The sequence below is a fragment of the Solanum dulcamara genome, chromosome 8, assembly GCF_947179165.1.
Source record: "Solanum dulcamara chromosome 8, daSolDulc1.2, whole genome shotgun sequence".
Taxonomy (NCBI): Eukaryota; Viridiplantae; Streptophyta; class Magnoliopsida; order Solanales; family Solanaceae; genus Solanum; species Solanum dulcamara.
In genome coordinates, this window is record NC_077244.1 from 4,545,999 (window position 1) to 4,559,874 (window position 13,876).

At 36.2% G+C, this 13,876-nt stretch overlaps 1 pseudogene; it reads left to right on the forward strand.

Moving 5' to 3' along the window:
- The first annotated feature begins 10,350 nt into the window (after window positions 1–10,350).
- On the forward strand, window positions 10,351–12,937 carry LOC129898991 (uncharacterized; annotated as a pseudogene).
- The last annotated feature ends 939 nt before the right edge of the window (window positions 12,938–13,876 follow it).

Sequence of the window (13,876 nt, forward strand, 5' to 3'; positions counted from 1 at the left end):
ACCATAACTTTCCAGAATATTTTAGAGGGTGAGAGAGAGAACTCCTAGGCTAAGAAAAGTCATTTTGACCAAAATTTGAGTCCTGAATTTCGAAGCACGTGAAGAGAAAGGTGTTGCACGTTGCGTTGCCTTCAGTTTGAGCTACAAATCAGCTAAGAAGGAGTGTGTTGTCATGTTTTCTACAAACCTAAGATAAGATTGAGGTTCCTTTTGTTGTTAACAAGCTTGTTTAGAGATTTAACGGATTAAAACGGAGGAAGTAGCGTTGTAAACTTGTTTGTTGCTTTGTTGAGACTTATGGATTAGGGGCTGTTTGGACTGGATTAAATGGGTAGAATTAGTTAATTTATGATGTAGAATGATTGTTTATATTGTTGTTGATGTTGTTGATAAGTTGTGTTGTCGAAATTGGGGGAATAAACTTTGTTTTGCAAACCCATTTTTGGATGGGACTGTTGTTAGTAATATTAGTATAACTCCTTGTGTAAAGCTTAGTTTCGAGTGATTCAAGATTTTTTGGAAATATATTTCATAGGGATATAACTTTCATTTAGTCTCTAAAATTCATTTTTGCTTTTATCTGCTCGAAAAAGAGCGATGAAGTATAGGGGAGGTGCTGCCCAGATTTTATTTTGAAAATCCTACATGAACTGCTGTTGGTATTTTGGGCATATCTTTTTGTACAAGATTGTTGTAGGGGTGATTCGAAATTGTATGCGACCCTAAGACATATGTCTATCACTTTCTTTGCCACAAAGCCTATTTCTCCCATTTACCCCTTCGAAACTAAGCAACGATACAAGATAGTAGTGTTGTCCAGAATTGCTATTTTGATAATTTGAGCGGATTTTTATTGATTTCACATTTAGTTTTGATATGCTGAGACTTTTAAACTTAAGTAGATTTTTGATTTTGTATTTAAGATTTATATGATCTTATACAAGCTAAGAGGAACTGTTTGACAAAGTGAATTTTGGTTGGTCTATGGCGTAGATGAATTGAACTCCTCGAGTTGTGGTAGAACTTCTTATGTGCTAAAACTACAAGGTTCGTGTATAAACTTGAACTTGGAATATTTTATTTTTCAAAATTTGAAGTTTTCTTGATGGGTTATTTTCTTACTCTTTGTCTTATATCGTTGTATGATTATTATCTCAAGTATTGCAAAACTTTCGCTAAATTGCCCACTTGTACGAATTGCTTGATCATTTTGCATTCTTGTTGGAACTTTGTCCTTCTTGTTACAGTGTCTTTTCATTGATATTGACATGCCTCTCGATTCGGATCTTGCCCATCTTAACTTTGGATTTACAGTTCTTCTTGACGATAGATGTTCGTCCACTTTCGAGTACGAGTGGAAAGCAACTTTCAACATGGTTCTTGATTCTTTTGATATTGGGTGACGACCTTTCTTGATATGGGCTTCGGTTCTTCTTGATTTCGGGGCTTCGGTCTGTCTTGATAATGATTGTGCTTAGTGTGATGGCATGACATATATATTGGGAAAAATTGATTATTTGACAACTTTTTTGAATTGAATTATAAGCTTTCTTGATACTTGAGCCTTCCAATAGTAGTGTTGATATTTTGAAACTATTCAAGGTTTGTATTTGGTACTTTGATATACTTGTTCACTTGGGCTTACTTTTACCTTATTGATCCACCTACGATGAACAAGGAAATTGAAGAATTTAATAGCTCCAAGCCCAAAATTTATACACCACTAAGCTTTATGCTTAGCGATAGTTGTTTTCTATCATAGGTAATGTGCGGGATGAGATATGAAGATGGCCATTTGGAGTAGACTTTTTAGAGCCTTTGTGAAGATCACATCTGCATATACATCTAGTTTTGTAAATATTTTGGGGACTTGTATAGGATACATGTGGCACTTATGTATAAAATTTTAAAGGCTTGTGAAAACAAAACCATATGCTTGTAACTGGAACTGGGTGACTAGTTTTGCTAATTTTAGAGTGTGCTTTTAACTCAAGTAATGCCATGTACTGTTTTTATACTTTGACTTGTCATTTTGAACAAAGGAAGATAATAGTTTGTGATAATTACTAGTTTGAGTTTTGTGTATTTTATGGACCCGCAACGGTGTTAAATTGGAAATAGAATTTCAAAACAAGTTTTCTGAATGTGTTAACTATTTGAAATTAAACAAAAATTATCTTTTGTTTCTTAAGTGGCATCCTCCCAAAGGGGATGCTACAATGCCTCTATGCCAGTAGTTTATAGTGGGAAGTTAATCCGAGGTTCTCAGAGTTCGAGCCGAGGTGGTTATGATATTCCATTAGGGTCATTGCAGTAGTCTTCTGTCTTGGGGCCTTGCTTTAGTTGTGGATATCCAATTTATTTGATGCGCCAATGACCACTACACACTCACTCAGGCTTCAACACACTTATTCAGACAGGTAGAGGTGGTAGAGCCTCTAGTGGTGGTGCTGTGGTTCTGTGACCACTACACACTCACTCAGTGCTATTCTTTTCCAGGAAGACCCGAGGCTGCGTCTTCTGATGCAATTATTATAGGTATCGTCTCGGTTTGCCATCGACCTCTATATGTGTTATTTGATCATGGATCTACATTCTCCTATGTGTCTACCGATTTTGCATCTGGATTTGATTTGACCCATGCTGATATATGTCTCTACACCCGTGGGTGAGCCCTTAGTGGTGGATTGAGTGTATTGATCCTATGGTATTTCTTTAGCTGGGAATGATACTTGGGTAAACATGATTATACTGGGGATGGTAAACTTTGATGTGATATTGGGTATGGATTGACTTTTTCCTTATCGTGCTATTCTAGATTGCTATGCTAATATTGTAACCTTAGCGATACCGATGTGTTCCGAGGATCGAGGGGAATGGCACTAGTAGTTCCTATCCTAGTAAGGTCATCTTCTATATGCATGCTTAGAGATTGATTGATAGAGGGTGTATGTCTTATTTGGCCTTTATTCGGAATACTAGTGTTGAGTCACCTCCCATGGAGTCTATTTTGGTGGTTAAGGAGTTCGCCAATGTGTTTCCTACTGATTTTTTGGGAGTTCCTCAAGATAGGGATATTGACTTTGCTATTGAATTGGAGCCAGGCACTAAGCCCATTTCTATTCCACCTTATCGCATGGCTCCGACAAAGTTGAAGGAGTTGAAGGACCAGTTACAGGATCTGTTGAGTAAGGGGTTTATTTGCCTTACTGCGTCACCTTGGGGTGCACCAGTTCTGTTTATGAAGAAGAAGAATGGGTCTATGAGGATGTGCATCAATTATAGACAGTTAAATAATATGACAATTAAGAACAAATATCCTCTTCCTCGTATTGATGATTTGCTTTATCAGCTTCAGGGAGCAGCCTTGTTCTCCAAGATAGATTTGAAATTCGGGTGTCATCATTTGAGGATTAGACCATCGGATATTCCTAAGACCACTTTCCAGACTCGATATGGCCATTATGAGTTCCTGGTTATGTCATTTGGGCTGACTAACGCCCCAACAACATTCATAAAGTTGATGAATGAGGTGTTTAGGCCGTATTTAGACTTCTTTGTGATTGTTTTCATTAATGATATCTTGGTGTACTCCAAGATAGATGAGGATCATTCTAGTCATTTGAGATTGGTGCTTCAGAAATTGAGAGAGCAAAAGTTGTATGCCAAGTTCTCCAAATGTGAGTTTTGGCTTAATTTCATGAAGTTTCTAGGACACGTGGTGTCGAAGGAGGGTATTAGGGTAGATCCGACCAAGATTAAGGTAGTTAGAGGCTGAATCAAGCCTACTTCCTCTATTGAGATTTGGAGTTTTGTAGGTTTGACTGGATATTACCGACGCTTTGTACAGGGATTGTCTACTATTGCAGCCCCATTGACTAGGCTGACTCAGAAGTCAAAAATTTTCATTGGTCTGATGAGTGTGAGGCGAGCTTTCAAAAGCTCAAGGCCTTGTTGACTTTTGCTCCTATTTTGACCTTACCCAAGAAGGGTGTATACTTCACCGTGTATTGTGATGCTTCTAGTGTTGGTTTGGGTAGAGTTCATATGTAGAAAGAATAGGTAGTTGCCTATGCATCTAGACAGTTGAAGGTGCATGAGAAGAACTACCTTACCCATGATCTAGTGTTAGTGATGGTGGTATTTGTGTTGAAGCTATGACATCATTACTTGTATGGTGCGCATTGTGAGGTATTCACTGATCACCGGAGTCTTCAATATATTTTCTGTCAGAGGGATCTGAATCTAAGACAGTGTAAATAGCTTGAGCTACTAAAGGACTATGATATGACTATCTTGTATCACCCAGGAAAGGCCAATATGGTGGCCGATGCTTTGAGTAGGAAGTCTCCTAGTATGGGGAGTCTCGCGATGATTAGTGTTGATAAGAGGCCCTTGGCTAAAGATTTTTAGAAGTTGGCTAACAGTCTTGTTTGATTATGAATTTCTGAGGAAAGTGGTGGATTTATTGCTTCTATTGAGGCCTGCTCTTCCTTAGTTGAACAGATTCGGGAGAGGCAGTTTGATGATGAATAGTTATGTTTCATTCAAGATAAGGTATTGAGTGGTAAAACCAAGGAGGCTAGACTTGATTTTGAGGGTGTCCTAAGGATTGGGGCCAAATTTATGTGTCCAAGGTAGACAACTTGATTAGATAGATACTAGAGGAGGCTCATTGCTCTCGATATTTTATTCATTCGGATGCGGCAAAGATGTATCATGACCTTAGTCAGCATTATTAGTAGTGTGGGATGAAGAGGTACATCACAGAGTTTGTGTTCAAGTGTTTGACATGTCAACAAGTCAAGTGTGAGCACCAATGGCCTAGAGGTATGAGTCAGAGGATGCCCATTCCTACTTGGAAGTAGGAGCGTATCACCATGGACTTTGTTGTGGGTTTGACTCCCACCGTGGGTGGTTATGATTCTATATGGGTGGTGGTTGATAGACTAACCAAGTGTACCCATTTTATTCTAGTTAAGGTGAAGTAACGATTGATAGACTAGCTCAGTTGTATATTAGTCAAATCATTCGGCTTCATAGAGTTTCAGTATCCATTTTTTGGATCGAGGTTTAGTGTTTACTTTTCACTTTTAGAAGGCTTTGCACTAGGGCCTAGGCACTAGGCTTGATATGAGTACAACTTTCCACCCATAGATGGATGGCCAGTCCGAGCGGATGATTCAGGTGTTGGAGGATATGCTTCGAGCTTATGTTATTGATTTTGGTGCTAGATGGGATCAACATTTTCCCTTAGTAGAGTTTACCTACAACAATAGTTATCATTCCAACATTCAAATAGCCCCATTCGAGGCATTGTATGGTAGGCGGAGTCAATCTCCTATTGGGTGATTCAATTCAGCTGAGATGGATTCTTTAGATATAGACTTGCTTAGGGATTCCATAGAGCAGGTTTGAATTATCTAAGGTAGGCTCTTGACATCCCAGAGTAGGCAAAAGAGCTATGCGGATAGGAGAGTTTGATCATTGGAATTCATGGAGGGTGATCATATTTGGCTCCGAGTGTTGCCCATGAAGGGAGTGATGTATTTTGGAAAGATGGGTAAGCTTAGTCCTCGGTTTATTGGCCCATTTGAAATTTTGGGGTGAGTGGGAGAGATGGCTTACAGATTGTCCTTGCCACATAGCTTATCCACGGTATATCCTATCTTTCATGTTTCCATGCTCTAGAAGTATGTTCTAGACGAGTCTCATGTGTTATCTCTTGACACAGTAGAGTTGTGTCCAGATTTGACTTTTGAGGAGGAGTCCATAGCCATTTTTGATAGACAGGTCTGTAAGCTTAGGACCAAGGAGATAGCTTTAGTGAAGGTACAGTGGAGGCACCGCTCATTCGAGAGGCGACTTGGGAGTCGAAGGATCATAGCGGGCCCAATATCCATAGTTATTTTAGGCTTCAGATACTTTCTTTTACTTTATGTTTGAGGACGAACATGGTTTTTAGTGGTGGATGATGTATTGATCCTAAAGGTCTTTTTTGGAAATTTTCATAAAATAACTATTTTACCTCTCTCAGTAGTTTCTCTGAGTCATATTTGATTGATACCTGATGTCAGTTGCGTAGATTTCTTGAATAGTTGAGATTTTTGGTAAACTTTGAATTTTAAAGGTTTAGAATGACGCAAAAGTGGTATTTGAGGTTATTCGGAATTTTGAGTCTCAGAACGGAATTTGGTCGATTCCATCAGTTCTGGAATGTTGAAATTTATCTAGGAAAGTTGACATAATCATATTTCGGGTCATATCTTGAATTTGAGGGGTTGAGTTGGAAATAATTGAGTTTTTGGCCATAGGTTTGACTTTGGTCAACATTTGAGGATCGAATGCTCGGATTGAATTTCGATGATTCCGTTGGATTCGGATGTAATTTTAGGCCTAGGGAGAGTTCTTGTATATTTTTTGGAAGCTTCGAGGGTGTTTTAGTCATTTCAGGCATAAAATTGGTTTAGTTGCAACTCTTTGATTTTTGGGTCAAGGAGACCTCGAAATTGAATTCTGATAGTTTTGTTGAGTCCAGAATATCGAGTTTAGTAGGGTTACATATATGATTTGTCTATACGGTATCCTAAATAAATCTCGAGGGTCAATTCAGAACTTTGAAACATGGTGAATTGAGAACTTCAGCTATGTCTGGTACAACTGGTTTGCATAAGCGAGCCCCTGGTCTCTTAAGTGATGAGGTGGAGGTCGCTAAAGAGACCAAATATCCGTAAAAGTGGACTTTGCTTAAGCGAACGCCCAGTCACTTAAGCGATAATCGAGAGGGTTTTTTGCCGAGTTTTATGTTGTTTTCTCCATTTTTAAACTTTGGAGCTTGGTAGGGGCTATTTGGAAAAGGATTTCTCATGGGATTTCATTGAATAAGTTATTTTGACCCTATTTTCATTTACCTATGATTAATTGATGATTTTAATATGAATTTGGAGATTTCAATAAGTGAAAATGACCCATTTTAAAGAATTTTGAGAATTTCTTAAAATGGTGATTGTGACTTGAGTAGGGTTGAGTTTTTAAAATGGTTTTCACTATTGAGTTCCTAAGACTAAGAGGAACAATTTCATCCAAAAATTCCCAGATTAAAACCCTTATTTTGTGAAGTCGAATTTTGTGCCTTTGATCCCTTTTTCGCCAAATTTCACATTCTTAGTATCGTTGGAGATGGTTTCTGATTGTGAATCAATATTTTAATAGATTATGGAGATTTGGAGTATAATCGTAAGGTCAAGGCACACGTGTATTGATTGATCGCGTCTTGGATAAGGCAAGTGGACTCTTAAAATTTCGTGAATCTCTTACAATTTTTGAATATCTAGTGGTATATGTGTTGGGGCGTAATAGGAATGAGGTTACGGGTTTAATTATGATATAAATTAATCTAAAATGAATCGACGGGGTTAATAAAAGACGATGTGTGATATTGATGAGTATTGAAACTTACATATCGTAATCTAACTATGTATATTTTGATGAAATACTTGATAGTCTAATTGTGATTGCAGTTTTTCTGAATTGATTATTCCTCATTACTTGTGTGAGCATGCTGTTTGCATTGGTTCTGAAATACTGTGATGAGAGGTATATGATTGTGAGACCGAGATCATTTTTGGTCAGACATATGATATGCCTGAGGTCATTTTAGGTGATAGATTGATAGGCTGAGGTTATTTTCGGCGGGATTACATTGCCGAAGTCATTTCCAACAAGGTAATATTGCCGAGGTCATTTCTGGCAGGATTATATGGTCGAGTTCATTTTTGGTGAGGTTATGGGATTGAGGTCATTTCTAATCAAAGATTATGAGACCGACGTTATTTCCGATCAGAGATTATGCGTCCGAGGTCATTTCCAATCAAAGCTTATTATGCCGATGTATTTTTTGGTAATTGCACACATGCATGATCATTAAGTGTGCATATACATATTCTGCATATCTGTGTTGACAGTTTGATGCCTATTTGTGACTTATGAATATTTGTACGATATATCTTGTGATGTTGAGCTGTGTTCTGAGTCTTATTGAACTCTATAGTATGAACTGTTAGGTTGGGCTAATTTCTGTGCAGGTTTTAGTCTAGAGGTTTGGTTGGGTTGGAAAGGAGTTCGTGTATTCTATTAGATTTACTCAGTTTTTCTGGTTAGCTTGCTGGGTACCGCGTTGTTTGGTACTCACCCTTGCTTCTATACTTGTGTAGGTTCTAAGACTGGACTTTGATCACCGTCTCCTTTTGATCATTCGAGGCTTTCCGAATTTTTAGGAGAGGTAACTATTGACATTCAACATACTCTTAGATCTCTTGTACTATTATGCTTTACTCTACTTGAGAGTTGAAGACATATTTGAGACTTGTATTTCATTTCTAGTTTACTTTCTTTAGCTACTTGTATATGTGACAACCAATATTTGAGGGTATTTAAGTAGAAAGACTTTCGCTTTTGTTATTATTTACTTATTTAGACTCTTTCCGCTTTATTTATCGTAATGTTGGGTTTAGACTGACTTGTCCGATGGGAAAAGATAGGTGTCATCACACCCGAATTCGGATCGTGACAAAATAGGAGCTTAGAAACCTCAATATGGACGAGGTTGGAATTACGTGCGTTGAGTCCTTTTTATAATGAGCTTAGTTTTCTCAATAGACCCATGATCAGGGGTGGCGCCCTCCAATTTTTGAGGCCTCAAAAAATTTAAATAGTGAATTTTATGATTTTAATTTCACTAGAAATAATATAAATATTATAAAAAAAATTATAAATTATAAATTTAAAATAGAAAAATAAAAAAAGAATTAACTATCTACTTTTTATCAGGAATGTTTTAGAATTTTGAATTAAACAAATCAAATCTTCATATTAATAAATAAAATTTTTACATTAACATCCAACATGATGTATTGCAAACAAATGTCTAACCTCTTATTAACTAGAACTAATTTTTACTTTTATAAATAATAATATTATTATGTGAAGTTAAACACTTGATGTCTTTTAAGAATATACACTAAAAAAAGTAGTATGTGAGAACAAAAAAAAGACAATTCTAATTAATAATATTTTGTGTATGTGTGCATATATTTAGGCCTCATATTATAATTTCACTTTATGCCACTAATTTTATTGAGACGCCCTTGCCAATGATAATATAATGCATGTCTTATTGAAATCCTCTGGTAAGATAATTTTGAAGGGTAAGTAGCTCATGTTTGAACGGATAATTTGGGGTAGGTACAAATATTCCGGAAGTTATTAAAGATGTTGTTGGAGGGAAAACATAAGTGGTATATGAGGAAAATCTATCACGTGACACATACCTTTATACAGAGAGCTTTCATTTTCAGAGATTTTGAATTCCATCGAAAGCTCCCTATGACATGGTTTAAAAGTGTAGATCAATTACCCTTGCATCAAGAACATAACTCCCGAATCCCGAATGCCCACCCTAGTGAAGAGTGAATAGTGAGAGAATATAAATTGTAAAACGTTGCATTAATTACTTTTGTCATGGGAAAATTTTCACTATGTGCTATCTGGCAGTCTATTGAATCCTACCCCTAAATTTGGCTGGTACAGAAAAACTGCTTTTTTCATTGTTGAGTTTCTCCATCGATTTTGTTTGATATTAAGTTTTTAAAAGGTGGGTTCTCCATTGATATGAATTCATATTGAGTTTTCAGAAGTTGTATTCAACAATTTAAAGCTTCACCAACTTTGTTTCTGTAAGCAGCTCCTCTACTATCTAAAATAATTTTCCTCTACTATCTAAAATAATTTTTCTCATTTTCATTAAGGATATACCATTTCTGTCCTTGTATAATTTCTGTGTTAAAATATTCTTTTAGTGAACAGATACTCTGGTTATGTAATTTGTTGCATTAGTATTTTGTTCGTAATGTTGATTATATTGCTTGAAATTTACAGAACGATCGATCTAGCGTTGCCTTCACCCTTTTAACTTGTATGTGTTCAAAAGCTGTTGTTATTGCTATTTCATTCTAACTCGAGAAGAGAAACTATTTTAGACTTTGTTATATACTTTACACGGAAGGAGTAAATTTTGTTAGTGTTTTTTGTGTTGGATTGGATCTGCTATTTGTCACTTCAGAGTATCAATTTTCCTTATTGCATTGTTCTTTGTACGAAATTGAGTTCAGAAGAGCTTGTATTTGTACGATTGCAAATCATACAATGATTGCTTCTTCTTTTTTTTTCATTATTCTTGTATTTTCACCCTAAGGTAGTCGTATGGACTGTGTATATATTATGGATTTGTTGTTGTTGTTGTAGGTTGTAAAACTATTTCCTTAAATTGAGCTCGTAAATACAGATGCTTTGAATTCTACTGAAGAATCTGCCATTTCCTTGTGTCTTTACATCGTCCTCTAATTTTTCTACATTCTAAAGCTCGCATTTTAGAGTATGAATTTTTGTTATTTTTGTTAGTGCATACTTCTTTAAGAATTTGTACTGGCAGTCTAGTAGGTGACTGAAACACACCTAGATGGATAAAATTGAGTTCAAAAAAGCTTGTATTTTACTCGAATGACTGTAAATTCTATATGATTAGTTTCGAATGTATTAAAGAAAGAGGGTGTGCTCATATCCCTATTAGTTTTCACTACACTCTTTTATATCAATTGAATTCAACTTATAGAGAAATGTCAACTGAGTTGTCTCTTGAAATATATTTGTAGCTTCAACCACACGTAATTTGATGTGCAGCAGTTATACTCTAAATATTTGAAGAAATATATTTTTCTAGGAGTCAAGCTACTTCCATCCTGCTAGCAATTCTATACTTTTGAGTTCCACATTTGATAAATAAGGAACGCATCTTTTTTGCTGTAATGTACTTCAGCCTGCTAATGATTTTATAACTCGAAATCTAGACATGCAGATCAGAATAAAGTCCAGCACACAAGAGATAGTTGTTGCATTTTAGCTGTTTCAAATAGTTTTTAAACTGCTAGAGCCAACATTCCTGATCAAGATGATTTTTGGTGAGAATATGGAGAATGGAGTAGAAGATGAGTCTGAAAGACTTGTTAAAGAGATTTACTTGATGGTAAAGAATGTTGAGAACTGTGTATTCTACGAAGCAATGAAAGAGAATCTTAGAGGGAATAAGGACATCAAAAAACGTTTGAATCATATTTCACACTCTCCTTTGCAGTTTCAGGTGGTAATATATGGTTTGGAAAGTATTGAATTCAATTTCAATGCACAATTCTATCTTGCCGTAGTTCTCCTACTAAGACAGGATTTTCCCAAATGAATTGGCATTATACAGATATGTGATACAGTCATTTCTTCAGCTGACATGGCAACTTTCGAGAAACTAAATCTTAAGGTTTTCACCATTGATGATGATAGTAAGATGAAAGCCCAAGGACCATTAATTTTCCATATAGCTGATTATAACTTTAGTTTTGTTGGCAATCTATTGAGAGCAAACTGGTCTCCAGCTTGTCTCAATCAAAGTATTTTGATGACATACTTATTGCATCAAATATTCGAATATGTGGATCTCTCAAATCGGAATAGCCTTGAAATAAAGATACGTTTAGAGAGAATTAATCTTGAATTCACAACAGAGGTTCAGATAGAAACTTGGGCGAAGGAGGTTGAGATGACTGGTGATATGTTCTATGGATATTCCTGACACTTTTTTGACGTGGATACCATCAATGATATAGACATTGAGAAGCTAGACATTGTAGTTATCTTAGGAAAATGCATTTGTGTGTGTGATTACTTTAAGTACTTCTTTGCTTCTAAGAAACTAGAGAGTGATAGAGCTGAGTTGAAGGAATAATAAAAGCGTAAGGACTAAGGGTGTAAGTTATCCTAAGATGTAACTCTTAATTTTTGTCTTGCAGGTATGAGACTGATACTCCAAGCGATGAGACTACTACGGAATCAGAGTCAACAATTAATATTTACAATGTAAATGAAGTAGAACTGGCTAGAAGGATTAGAGAACTAATGTAGCATGTGAAGAGGTCTTAATTCTATGCTGGAATGCTAGAGGATGTCAAGGAGAATACAAGCATACAAAAACAATACAAAGCTGTTTTTAGGCTCTTGTACACATGTTCAGGTGGTAATCTATTATTTGGGGAGTATTGAGTACCACTTAAGTTCACATGTTCAGCTGGCTATAGTTCTCCAACTAAAAGAAGATGTTGGTTGGATTGGCAATATAAAAATATACGATCATGTCATGTTTGTGGTTGATATATTGGCTTGTGAGGTACTAGGTCTTAAGGTTCTCAACTCTAATGAAGATCGTAAGAGGACATCTCAGACACCAACTATGTTCTACATGCCATATCCGTTCTATAGCCTTATTGAAAATCTATTGTGAGCAAACTAGTCTTCAGGTTGTTTTAACCAGATTATACTGCTGACATGCTCACTTCACCAAACATTCGAAGACATGCGGCACGATCACTTGAGTAATCATGAAACAATGATACGGTTATAGAAAATTCTGAAATTCACAACAGAGTTTCACATAAAAATTCCCGAAGAACAGAAGAAGAAGTTTCCAGACGTTGCCTAGAATTTCTTTGGCGTGGATGCCAACTTTGACACAATTATTAGCAAGCCAGGATATTATTGCTTTGATATGCAAAGGTATTTGGGGTGTGTCACTAAATACTAAATTTCCATTTATTATCAAATGTGATTTTATGTCGTCATTATCCTAAGATGTAACTTTTAACTTTTCGTCTTGCAGGTATGAGGTACCTTGAAACCAGACTGCAAACTACTAACAAGTCAAGTGAGAAGACGAGTAGGTGGCTTAGAATAGTTGGGTCATTACTGTATTCCTCGTCATGTTAGATGCAATTCGGTTACTCCCATTAATGTACCAAATATCAGGCTTCGAACACAGGCTTCGAGCTTTGTTGAATAACAACGAACATGGACAAAAAATCTCTAGATTTTGACCTTTCCTAAGTTGCAATCCCTCCACTCCATGGTTCCCAAGCTATAAGTGGCTTAAGAGAATTTTTGAGGTAGCCCTCATCTGTTTTCTTCATGAAAAATGGTAGGCAAAATAAGAGACATTGTTTTATCTATGGCCTGATTCTGTCAGTCCCGCTATAGCGGCCATGTATGCGCTGGAGCGGCGTCACCATAGAGGGATGCTTCTGAAATGGCGGGATGACGTTAGCTCGGATAAATTAAATTTTTAATCAATTCGTCGTTTACCCAAAATTTTATTTTGGCAACGCATTTCAAGAATTTCGAGACTTAGGACAAAGTGTATTTTGTATAACGATGGTTCAAGTCGTTACAGTGAACATGTCAAAATAAAAAATGGATAAGTATCTAACCAGGTAAATTTAAGCCTCTTTTGTTTGTACTTTAGACCTTAGGCAATTAAATGCATTTGTTACATAAAATTTGAGCACTTATTTGATCTGAATAAGTATTCATCATTATATCTTAAACAAAGTCTTATATCAATAAAAAGTATTTTTATGTGGATAATTTTCGTTGTCACTCTATCAACAATTATCAGACACCTCTTCCATCACAATCATCATTACCTTCGCTAACCACCAACCGCCTCTACAATCACAACCACCATCATTGTCAACTATTATCAGTCTGTACCACATTTACCATCTCTATCATAATAATTATATATGTCGCCACCACCAGGACTATTAGCCACTATCAGCCGTCAATCCCTACTATCAATCACCTCCATAATTTATAATAAATAAAATATGCACATCAGATATTGAAAAACATTTTAATCATTACGATATGCATTCAAATTCAGACGTCTTTATTTAAATGAAAACAAATTAGGCCATACACACTATATTTACCTAACATAGCG